This window comes from Grammomys surdaster, unplaced genomic scaffold (assembly GCF_004785775.1).
Source record: "Grammomys surdaster isolate TR1022 unplaced genomic scaffold, NIH_TR_1.0 367, whole genome shotgun sequence".
Taxonomy (NCBI): domain Eukaryota; kingdom Metazoa; phylum Chordata; class Mammalia; order Rodentia; family Muridae; genus Grammomys; species Grammomys surdaster.
In genome coordinates this window covers 3,424,180-3,436,965 of record NW_021604786.1, presented here as the reverse complement: position 1 = coordinate 3,436,965, position 12,786 = coordinate 3,424,180, and the positions used below count along the sequence as shown (strand labels likewise).

Genomic DNA, 12,786 nt, shown 5'->3' with positions numbered 1-12,786 from the left:
CTCATTTCCAGAGGCCACTTGAATTCCTTTCTTCCTCTCAAACTTAGCCGTGCAGCTCGAGGCTTTGTGACACTCTGACCTCTTCTGTCTTGGTTTTCCACTCTGAGGTTTCTGGCAGCACCAGCCCCACCCAGAGAAGGCTAGGTTGATAGATCAGCGACCCTGACTGCGACCGATGCCTTTGTAACTGGTGTCCGGTTGCGGATGGACAGGTTGTGTAGATTCTAGTAGATGACGTTTCCGAGAACACTGGATGTCCACCTCTGCTGCTTAAACCGTTGGGTCGCTTTTATAAACGATGTCTTTCAAAATGGTTACTTTAATACATTAAGCGGGTCCATACAGGAGATAGCTCAGGACATGACTCAGTGAGTAGAGCACAGAGTTCAGATCCTCCAGAGGCATGTCAGTGCCAGGGGGACATGGTGGCCCGCTTGTATGTGGCGGCAGTCTAGCTGTCTAGGCTGTCTGAATTGGTGAGCTCTGGGTTCAACATGTCTGACAGAGAGTGATCAGGGAATACACCCAATGTCACTCACACCCCCACTCACAACTCCACGTATGGCAACACACACACACACACACACCCCAGTACACATCTAAATGACTGCGGCTCCTGTGCTTGGCAGGGTTGGAGAACAAGAGGCAACCTGCCCACCAATGAGGTATTTATTTTCATCAGACACTAATATGTCCCTTAATCACCCTTCTAGTCAGAGTGTAATGTCCTGCCTCTCTGTGTCCTTTTACCGTGCTACTGTGCTTGTGGCATGGTTGGTTTGTTGGCTGTATTTGCCTGGTAAATGTGTAAGGAAATGAGTGTGTACACACGTGTACTTTGCCAGCAACGGCTGCCTCTGTATTTCCTTCTGACGTGCAATCCAGGAGCTGCATCATGTTGGCTACAGGCTGTATCCCAGTGAGTTGGGGAATATTAGTTCTTCATGAAGAGGCCCTTAGACAGTTGTAACCGTCCTTACTAATTTTGAAGGCTAGACAGACCTTCCCCAGTTTATTACAGAACCTCCAGAGTTACAGTAAATGGTTTTGTTTTTTTCTTGAATGAAGCCTGGAGGTCTCTTTGGAATGTTAAGGATAAGGGATGTTGAAATGTGTTTTTGTAGCTTCTTACACGTGAGTTGCTTTAGAGGATTGTGTGTGTGTGTGTGTTTGTATGTGTGTGTTTGTATACATGTGGTGTTTGGGGAGTAAACTATTTGCCCAAGGAGTGTTAGACTTGCATCCTCCAGCCTTGGGATTTACAACAGATCTTCACTCTCTACCCGAATGTGGACGCTGGACATCCCGTGGCCAGATACTGGCCAGGGCAGCTTCTTAGCCTTCAGGGAATCCTTGCTAGTTTCTTCCAGTTGTGTCGTCTGTGTGTCCCCCCCCCCCCCCCCCAGGAGTTTTCCTGGCCTGGAGCACTTCAGTTCCTATCTCTAGCTGTAACGTTGCTGCCCTCTACCCCTCCTTGTGTTTCTGGTTTCTCTTGTTAAGGACATCAGATGTTACAGTAGGGTCCACCCTCATGACCTCATCTTAGCTTTATCTGCAGAGACTTTTATTTCCAAATAAGGTCATCCTCAGGACTCACTGGTCCTTGGGAATTAGGACTTTGACCTATTTATCGGGAGGGACCCACTTCATCCCATAACTGGTGTGGAGTATGGAAAAGAATTCCGAGCAAGCAGGATGGATAAAGTGATGCTGGCCTGGCCCAGCTGAGAGCCTTCAGACAGAGCTGTGAGTGAACAGTCTCAGGAAGTGTGGTAAGGCCAAGAGTCCGGCTAAGGTGCCAGGCAACTTGGCTGGGTTCTTGGCCAAGTGGTTGTACTTCTTGGTTTTCAGACTTTGGGGAACTGTATTTACAGGATTCAAGACCACCGCAATCCATGGCACTGGATAGCAAGCTTTCTAGGAAGCCCCTTCAGGAGAGATTTGGGTCTTTTTACTCTCTGTTACCTCTCCATCCCTAAATCTGGGATGCTCTACTCCGATGGAACACACACACACACACACACACACACACACACACACAACTTAGGGTCACACCCTTGTGTCTAAGCAGAAGAAACCCTTGAGTCCTTGGGATTTAGGTTTATGTTGATAGTCTTCCTTCCTCTCCCTCAGGAAGGCTCGAAAGAGCATCACGTCTCCACAAAACAGCCAGCCAGCTGTCTCTTAAGCAGAAGTCAGAGGGGTTACTGTCCATTGGGAGTCAGTTGTCTTAACTGTCACGCTCCTAGACACTTAGAGCAAGCACAGGATGCAGCTATGGGCTGAAATGACTAACCAAGGCCAAATGGATCAGCTGGGACACTATAGGAAACAGTTTTCAGCATGGTCTTTGTAACAGCATGGCAGAAGCTTTGGAAATGACCGCATTGTCCAGCAGTCGGGAGATAAACACCACCTCCGTCACTGTCCGTTGCTCGCCCATCTGCAGTCAGTATGGCTTCTTTTCAAGAAGTTGACGTTTCCTGTACTTTGATAATTGCACTTGGTGCAACTGAATGCAGATCCCGTGCTGCTAGCAAAGGGAGCAGAGGCCAGCTCATAGCATCGCCTAGCTGTTGCTTAGGTCTTACTTGTGGTTAGGAAGCAAGATGATACAGATAAGGTGGTTCTGGGGGAACCCTCAGGTGTGTGTGTGGGGGTGTCTTGTGACACCTTATCTCTTCACACCTCAGACAGAATTGGGGTTGGGCAGCTTTTTACAGTGTAGCATAATTTGGGTTAGTTTGGTTAGCTTCTTGCCAGCTGGAAGGGCCGCCAGCATTTGCTGTGTTAAGGAAAGAGTTTGACTGTTTTGGGGGGAGAAGATGTTCTGCTAGAGACTGAAGCAGTAATCTGTCTGGCAGGTACACACAGCAGTAGGTAGGTGTGTATTTAAAGAGGAAGAAAAGACTCCCTTTCTCCACATAACACAGAACGAACTCCTGCTTCTCAAACTGAGACCCAGGCTATTTTGTTTTGATACCATCCTTCAGTCACTTTGTGGCCAGGATGCCCTTCTGAAAGCTGGCCTAGGGAACCGAATCGAAATTAGATTGGAGCAGAAAATGTTATCCTAGCCAACATACACACTGCAACATTTTTAACTTGCCAAGCATTTCTAAGACGGAGTTTGCCTTAAAGCATAGAAGAGACGATACCTGGGCTAGCCATTCATCTAAACGTGTCAGGATGATGACTATCAGGCGAGTCTAATCATTATGTTAGTTCATGAGTTGTCATAACGATAGGAAGTTGGAGCCTTTTCATGTTTTATTATGCCATGAAATACGCATCTCTTTCTCTCTGTCTGAGGCGGCGGAACATGTTATTTCACTTTTGGCATAAACAAAAAGCACAGGCCAGCCATGACAGTGCGTTCCTGTAATCCCAGCTCTCGGTGAGCTGAGGCAGTGAAAGATCAGGATTTCAAGTCCAGCCCAGAGCCACAGCATAGACCAAATAATCCACTTGCTTCTTAGAGACAGTTCTGGTGGCAGACTTTGTAGCTGCACGTGTTACGTTAGCCCTCTACTCTGTCGTTTGAATCAAATGAAGTTTGTACATTAAATGTGTAGTGTTCGGGGAATTTTTTAAAAGTAGTCTCCTAGTTGGCTTTAACTGTTTAGCATCACCTGCGTGAGAGTCTTGGTTGGGGGGATTGCCCAGATCAGAGTAGCCTGCCAATTTGTCTGCATGGGATTGCTCAGCCACTGTAGGCAGCGTCATTCCCTAGGCAGGTGGTCCTGGTCTATTCTTCAGTTCCTAGCTGAGCTCCTGTCCTGACTTCCCTCGGTGTTAGAACATGACCTTCTCCCCCCAACCCTCCCAAGCTGCTTTCGTTATATCATAGCAACACAGACGAAATAAGAACAAATATATTGGGCTGGAGAGATGGCTCAGTGGTTAAGTGCACTGACTGCACTTCCAGAGGTCCTGAGTTCAAATCCCAGCAACCACATGGTGGCTCACAACCATCTGTAATGAGATCTGATGCCCTCTTCTGGTGTATCTGAAGACAGCTACAATGTATTCATATATAATAAATAAATAAATCTTTAAAAAAAAAAAAAAGAACAAATATATTGACAGGTTTTTTTTTTAAAGTTTTTTATTAGCATATGTGCTGGCTACTCTTATGCCAGCTTGACACAAATTAAAGTCATCTAGAGGAGGGAACCTCAATTAAGGAAATGCCTCCATAAGATCAGGTTGTCAGCAGGCCTGTAGGACATTTTCTGAATTAGTGAATTTGGGCAACTCATTGTGGGTGGTGCCGTCCCTGGGCTGGTGGTCCTGGGATCTATAAGAAAGCAGGCTGAGCAAGCCATGGGGAGCAAGCCAGTAAGCAGCACCCCCCACCCCCAGGGCCTCTGCATCAGCTCCTGTCTCCAGGTTCCTGCCCTGTTTGTGTTCCTGTCCTGACTTTCTGTGATGAACTGTGCTGTGCTGTGTAAACCAAATCCGCCCTCTCCTCCCCAAGTTAGGTCATAGTGTTTCATCACAGCAATGGAAACCCTGAGTAAGAGTGCATATATTAATTCTGACATTCCCACACGCATGTCTGAAATGCATTTAGGTAATACCCTTTATTTTCTCTCGGCACTTTCAGCTGATCCCTGTATTCCCACCTGATCCTCTACTTCCAGGCCTTCTGTTTTCGGTACGTTTCTAGAGCATTCCATCAGTTCAAGCCAGCTCCCCCAGGTCTCTGTGATGTGTGGTCTATTCTGTTAGGCTTCTATTATGTACATTAACTGTTTTTGATTTATTCATTTTATAATATGTCTTAATACCCAAGGGAAATCCTTCTCACCATGGTTATATAACTTTTGGCTAACATTTTTATTATGTAGTATCTTACTCAGGCAAAATAGGTAGACTGTAAGTATCAAAGCACAAGAAGAGCTGGATCTCTCTGATCTGCAAGCCACGATGATTCCCACAGACGTGGGTGCCTGTCCTCTGAAATAACCCATGTTATTCCCCACCCCTATTCCACACGAAGAAACCTAAGTCAGTTATTTTCCAAAATCTATTTTTTATTTTAAGTGGGTGTGAGTGCTCACATGGTTGCAGTACCTGGAGAGGACAGAAGAGGGTGTCAGATCCCCTGGAGCTATAGACAGTTGTGAACTGCCTAACCTGGCTGCTAGGAACTCAGAGCCCCTGCAGGAGCCAAGCACTCTTAGCTGCTGAGCCGGCTCTCCAGCGCCTCTTGAGATCAGTTCATCCCCCTGTAGCTTCTTTTTTTTTGTCTTTTTTTTTTTTTTTTTTTTAAAATACAGCACTATTTCTTACGTTGGTTCGTGGCGTATTTAGCTTTCTTTGGACTTTACTGCCTTTTGGTTCCTTTGAATCTGACTAGGTATTTGAGGGCTTCGTGGTCACAGAGAAGCTATTTCTTGCCGCGCAAGGCAATATTTTTCCAGGCAGCTATGCAGACTCGGCTTGGTGCCCTAGAGAGAGGAACAATATTTAGTTTTTCAGAGCACCTGGCCCTTTTCACACTGCCATCTGTATTAAGTGGAGAATTCCCATGGATCTGTGTTCTTGGCAAGATTTTTTTTTTTTTTAATCTAGCATCTTAATTCTTACCAATCTAGAGTGTGCAGGTGGCGGTCTTAATTTGTACTTAGTTGCTTTGGAGGATGGTTGTGACTGTTTCAAAGTGTGGTCCTTCAGGTAGTCGGCACAGTCTACTTGGGTGGTTTTCCTATTGAAGTTGCTTTTAACAGTAACCAAGTCTTCCTTGCCCTGGGAAAGGTGGATGGGGACTGCGGGTGGATGAATGACCCCAGTGGAAAAGCTCCTTGTATCTGATTCTGGGGAACTGTCTCTAGTCTTCTCTCTGAATTTTAGATTCCTTCTGTCATGTGAGGAGCGCCTGCTTCCATCTTGTAGCTTTCTCTTCTGCCCCGCCCTCTAGCTAGCCCCACCCTTTAGTTGTGGGTCCTTTAGCTGGCCCCGCCCTTTAGCTGGCCCCGCCCTTTAGCTAGCTCCACCCTTTAGTTGTGGGTTCTTTAGCTGCCCCGCCCTTTAGCTTGCCCCGCCCTCTAGCTAGCCCCACCCTTTAGTTGTGGGTTCTTTAGCTGCCCCGCCCTCTAGCGTGCCCCGCCCTCTAGCTAGCCCCACATAAAGTTGTGGGTCCTTTAGCTGCCCCGCCCTTTAGCTTGCCCCGCCCTCTAGCTAGCCCCACTCTTTAGTTGTGGGTCCTTTAGCGGGCCCCGCCCTTTAGCTGTCGGCCCTTTAGCTCTCCAGCCTTTTAGCTGGCCCTGCCCTTCAGCTGCCCCCACCTTTTAGCATTCTGTCATTGCTGTCGTATAAACACCGCAGTGCCAAAATCTGGAAGATCCCATCCAAATCTTTTTTTCTCCTCATAGTTTTACCACTTGGTTTCTGTAATTGGATTTTTCTGATTTTTGTCATTTCCGAGTGAACCGTAAGCATTGTGCAGAGACTGGAGCCGGCATCGTCCCTACCGCACCGCCCCCTCTGTCTGGGCATCCAGCTAAGGCTGAATCCATGTAATCGGCAGCTCGGCCCGCTGCTGCAGTTTGCCAGGATCGTGGCTTTCCTTGCCCTGTAGGCTGTAGATTCTTTCAGCTGAGGGCTTCTCTCGTGTCCAGGGCCTGTGGTACACAATCTCTAAGCTTTTGGAGTCTTCGTGTAACTGGCCCGTAGTGTCTGGGGAGACTGCGGATGGTTGTGGGTTGCTCCTGGTGGCTGGGCACACTGTTAAAGGCTGAGTCTAGCTTTTGGTTCCTTAGGGAGTGCTGGGAGGTACAGCCCTGGAGAACGGCCTTTTCCATGTATCGGCTCCTCTCCTCTGGTACTAAAACTCTGTGTCAAGTCTTAGCCAGCAGAGAGCTCCCTGCCTGTCCCCCAGGTGCCTTATGTGTGTATAGAATCAATAACCACGGACCACCTTATTACTTATTTACCTATTAAGATAGGGTCTCACTATTGGACCCTGGCCGCCCTAGAACTTGCATCATAGACCTGTCTGGCCTCGTAACTCACAGATCCACCTGCCTCTTCCTCTTGAGGGCTGGGTTAAGAGGTGTGAGTCACCAGGCCCAAAATCCACCTCACTCTTTGAGACAGATTCTCTCCGTGAATGTGCATCTTAACCAATTGATGAGATTGTCAGGGGAGCCCCAGGGATCCCCTTGTCTCAGACTCTGACAGATTTCACTGTGGTCAGCTTTTTATGTGGGTGCCCAGTCCTTGAGTTTGTATGGCAGGTGTTTAACCCAGCCCAACCACATCTCTGTGTGTCACACCACCTCAGACGGAGGAGGTGACGTTTGCACTTAATAAAGGAGAAAATAGTGCCTTGAAGGAATCCTGACCCCACTGGGGCCACACAGTTACAAGAGGCCACATCCCTACCTTGTGAAGCAGGTAGCCCGACTAGGGTCTCACACTGAATGTGAACCTCCCCAAAAGTGAGGTCTGCTTGTCACTCATCTGTTGGACCAGTCCAGTTCATAGGCTCATGGTGCATCCACACAGGTAAGCCAGGGTCTCACTTTTGAGTCACATGTGGATTTGGTGCTGTTGAATTCATACGGACGAGACACCAGCCTTTCTCTGTCGCTTATTTGACAAGCACCCACGGGCTGATAAAACTTGGACACTGTTAGGTTTCTTTTAAGTCTCAAAATCTTAAGAGTTCTTGATAGCTGGAAAGCAAACATGGGCATTGTCTGTCTCTCTGTCCTACAGTCCTTAAGACTATGGTTTGGGTTAGAGTCTGAGCATAGTGGCACTGTAGCTGCATGTCTGTTGTCTGTCTGTCTGTCTGTGTCTCTCTCTTTTTCTCTGTCTGTGTCTCTCTTCTCCCTTTCCCTGTGTGTGTCTGTCTGTCTGTGTATCTCTCTGTGCGTGTCCTGGAATAGGATTAATAAGTACTTTAATTTGCCGATTGCTTTTGCTGCAGACTAGTGGGTAGGATAGGGAGGGAACATCCGTCAGCCGCTATGGACAGGCGAGGAATCGTAATTTGAGTGTGGAAACGAGAATCTTCTTTTTGAGCATTGCGTTGGAATGGCGGTACATCTGGCCCGTGTCTGAGGTCAGTGACAGACTCAAACAGATTTTCTGCAGAAAAGTGGCTTGTGTTGATAAACCTATTGGTATAACCAGTTTGTAAGCTAATCCCATAAGGCCCGCCAGCTGTCAGTCGCAAGAGATCTGGTTAAATTCTAAGCATCTGCCAGGCAGTCAATAAATGCAAGATGCACCTCACACATAACAGTTCAGAAAGTATTGGGTTTTACCTGGTTGCCTGGCAGTTGTTCTTGCTGACCTAACAATATGTTATCAGATGCTAATCAAACTAAGTTTTTTTTTTTTTCTGGGCTGGGGGTGGGGGGGTTGGTATTGTTGTTGTTATCTTTTGAGACACAGTCAGAACTCTGTAGCCCAGGATAGCCTGGAACTCATCTCACTATGTAGCCCATGCTCACCTCAAAACTCAGTACCTTCTTTAGTTCCCCAACTGCTGAGCAAGACTTGAAGCTTTTTAAAACTTAGATCTTGGGATGGCTAGGTGGCTCAGCAAACAGGGAAGCATGTCATTAAGACTGACAATCTGAATTTAATTCCTGGAACTCAGATGGTAGACTCCCACGGAGATGTCCTCTGACCCATACAGCTTGACAGGACACAAGTTTCACCCCCCCTGCCCCCCAAAAAGAGATTAAATTTAGACCATTAGTGACTAGATAACAGTTTGAAATTCTGTTATTCTATCTGGGTGTGTGTGTGTCTATGTAGCAGTTGTATGTCTGGTGCTTGTAGGAGTCTACCCTGCAACTAGAGTTACAGATTTGAGAGTCGATATGTGGATTCTGGGAGCCGAACCCAGGTCCTCTGAAAGAGCAGCCAGTTCTCTTAACCACTGAGCCATCACTCCAGGCCCAGAATAATACTTTTGAATAATTAGCATAACATACTCAACCGTCTGGATTCTCAGGCATTGACAGCTCATGACTCTCGGTTGCTGAGACAAATCAGTAGCCAATGTTAAGATAACGTTTCTAAGTCAGTGCTCTGAGTTCTGTTAGCACTTTGAGTCAGTTGCACTTTGCCCTGATGTACCTGAGGCTGTGGTCAAGCACATGTTTTACTGTACTTTAAGGATTTGGGGGCCTCGTCCACCTTTTATTGGGTCCAGCAGATGTTCTATTAACCTGCGTGGTTCTGGTTCATACTGGTTCTTGGGTTTTCTCATTGGCAGTGAATGCTGTAGTAGATAGTTCTGGAATTCTCCAGAATACCCTTGGTAACGGGCCGAGATGATAACCTGTCTACAGCACTGCTGTCAAATCTCTGCCCAAGCGGCCGTAACTTGGGAAGATCCCATCGGAGGGTCCTTCCAGGCTTGCTTTCCCCACACAGTGGACACATCTCTCTTTGATCCACCCGCTGTTACACTGGAGTTGTTTTGGATTAGGTAGGAAACTCACGGCAGGGAGAAATTGTGTGGTCCATTTTAATTTACAGACACTGAGTGGTCACATCACTCAGTGAGGCCATCATATTACACAGCCCCATGGCTGATTACTCAGAAGCCCTGTTTCTCAGCAGCTAGGTTCCTACTGGTGATGGAAACGGAATAGTGTACTTCTCAGTTAGGACAAGGACTGAAGGAGCTGACCGGGATTGCAACCCCTTAGGAAGAACAGCATTAACTAACTGGACCACCCAAAGCTCCCAGGAACTTAAACCACCAACCAAAGAGTCTTTATGGAGGGATCCATGGCTCCCACTACTTAACTAGCAGAGAAAGGCCTTACCTGTTATCAGTGGGAGGAGAGGCCCTTGGTCCTGTGGAGGCTCGATGTCCCAGCGGAGGGGGGTGCTAGGATGGTGAGGTGGGAGTGGGTGAGTGGGCGGGGGAGCCCCCTCATAGAGGCAGGGGGAGGTGGAGAGAGAAGGCATAGGGGGTTTGCAGAGGGGAGACCGGGAAAGGGGGGGCAACATTTGAAATGTAAATAAAAAATAACAACAAAAATCCTACAAGCGCACAAGACAGTATTTTCTGATGTGCTTGTTCATATTTTTATTTGAGACTCACAGAGTGATAGAACAACCTCGCGCTTTGAGATGCAGGCTCGGGTTTGAACATGTTTAGGGCACTGAGATTTTCAAGCGTTTCAGATAACGGGAAGTAGCTGACGTAACCGAAGGATGAGGTTTCACCAGGAACCTGATTTATCTCCCTCTGTCTTCCTGCTTGTGTCTTGGTACGAGTTGCCCCAGCTTGCTGTTTGTTCTTACGCTGCTGTCTGTCTGTCCCCTCCCTGACCTCCTGTAGGGAACACATCGCAGAGATGACTGTGTTCAGATTAAATCCCAGGGCCTTTCAAGATTGAGATGGAAAGAACAAAGGGAAGACCAAAGTTGAGATGATGATGCTACACGCTGGGTGAAAGCCTGCTGGAGTTCTGGGTGGACATGTGCTTTCTGTGATGTGTGGCCTCCGTCCTAATCTGGCTTACCTATACATACGTGATACCATCAGGATGCTGGATGCCATGTCAGACATTGTTCGCAGGCAGTGTTGATTATGTCTTACAATACATACATACATACATACATACATACATACATACATACAATACATAATCTTCAATTACAAACTCATTCCTAACCTGTGCTAGTCAGATGGCCCCAACTAGAACTTAGAACTGCCAGGAAACCTTAGCCATAGGGGCTCTCCATAAGCTTTGGGCCCCCTCACTCCACTTCCGGCTTTTGAGACAAGGTCTTGCTATGTATCTCAGGCCGTCCTTGAACTCTTTTTAATCCCGCTCCAGCCTCCCAAATGGGATTTCGGGTACCAGCAGGATACCCGGCTTCAGATAATCTTCAGTGGATAGTCTTTCATTTTAAAGCAGGGTTTCTACTAATGGGCTTTGCCAAGGAAAAATTGACTACTCTCAAACAGTGACTAGTTTAATTTGCCACAGACCCAGTTTCTGACTCCCCTCTGCTTACATCTTAAAAACTTGCTCCCTTGCCTGGGGAAGAGCCGTGTAGAAGACACAACCTTATAAAACATCCTTTGTTAATTGTTATAAACTTTCTTTGTTGAAGAGAGTCCCTTTTTAATTAAAAGGACTTTTAGATTTATTCAGAGGACTTCACCTTTGTAGAGTGTTTTGGTGGCTGCTAGTATGTTCAGAAGAACTCTTGGTGCCGTCCAGTTCTGAAGTACATTCCTCGGCTCTGCAAGCAACCTGGGCACAGCGGAGGCCATTCCCCACTCTCTGGCAACCTCAAGGCCTTGACCTGTCTTCAGAGTTCTCGTCTATAAGGCATTGCAGTTTGTCATTCCTTTAATTTGACATGAAAGGATGAGACAGGGAACCGCACAGATGAAGGTTGAAGGCTGGTCGCCAGTGTCAGAAGCGTTAGCTGGAAGCCTCTGGATTAGCCCTGTCAGCTGTAGGCCACATACTTAGAGGAGCTGCCCAGCCCAGCCTGGTTGGAGCCTCCTTTACTGCTTGTGGTGACACTCCCAGTCATTTAAGATAAAATGTGTGATCTTGTGTAAGTGCTAGAGGTGGGCTTGGTGCTGATGCTGACTTGTGGCAATCCCCTTTGGAAATCTAAGCCCAGCATCAGCTCCACCAGCTGAACAGAGTCCCTCTGCCTGTCTCTCCCTTACCTGAATACTGAGAGTTGGCCTGGGTTGGTTGGAACCAGAAGAACCAGTAGCACTGTAGATGACAGTCTCAGATATCTAGAATAGGTCTGCAGATACTTTGGATTCTTTCCTATCACTTGGAGCAGGAGATCTCGAAGCTTCTGGGAGAAGAGTAGCTGTTGATTTAAACGATAAAAAGTTGAGTTCTTAGCTATTTTCCTCCCCTGTTGCAGGAGGGGAGAGATCAGGCTAGCTAGTGAAGTTAGAGGCATGTAAGGAAACCCCAGAGGACTCAGGGTCTGCTTCTGGGGTCCTTGGCTGGTCACCTTCCATGCTAAAACGTCTCTGAGTGCCTAGCTTTTGTGTAGTTCTGAGTTTCAGCCTTGAGTATTAAGAGTGAGTGTATCTGGCAGAACTTTTCTAGGGTCTTTGGTAAGATGGTGAGCCAAGGATGTGTTGCCATCGAAACCATGATGTATGTGTTGGGGATGCTGGTATGGGGAAGCTGGTATCTAGGTAGTGGCGGCCGTGGAGTGCGGTGGCTGTGGGCCCTTTCAGGGTAAAGGTGGTGGCTGCCTAGTGTCAGATTCTTTTCCCTCACATTCTGGCTGTCTGGTGGCAGCAGAGGCGTGGAATTTATGCAGATCTCTCTCTCCCTGGACTTGGCTGTGTGTGCTTTCTGCTTGTCAACGCCAACAATAGAATTAAAATGTCTATTTGAAGTAGGAAGGGGCTGGAGAGATGGCTCAGCAGTTAAGTGCACTGACAGCCCTTTCCTGGTATCTTGGTTTGATTCCCAGCACCCACTCAGTAGCTTACAGTAGCCTGTATTATTCTAGTCCCAGGGGATCAAGCACTGGCTTCTCCAGACATTGCACACACACGACACACAGACATCCACGCAGGCGAACAGCCATACACACAAACCAACAACCTCAAAATTCAAAACAAAACAACTAAAGGGATATATATGGAGTAGTTTGAAATGTTGGTGTCCTTTCCTTTGTGTGTGTCTGTTTCTTTCTAAAAGGGATTTTCCTGGAATGGTCATGTCTTGCTGTTTATTAAAGCTTTTGGGGAGGCGTACTGTTTGTTATCAACCCAGTACATCACGCCTGGTCCTTTTT

The 12,786-nt window shown here is 47.3% G+C and overlaps 1 protein-coding gene across 1 annotated transcript in view; it reads left to right on the top strand.

Moving 5' to 3' along the window:
- Ccdc6 (coiled-coil domain containing 6) overlaps positions 1-12,786 on the top strand; it is a 96,305-nt gene that overhangs the window by 33,149 nt on the left and 50,370 nt on the right. The window lies entirely within an intron of this gene.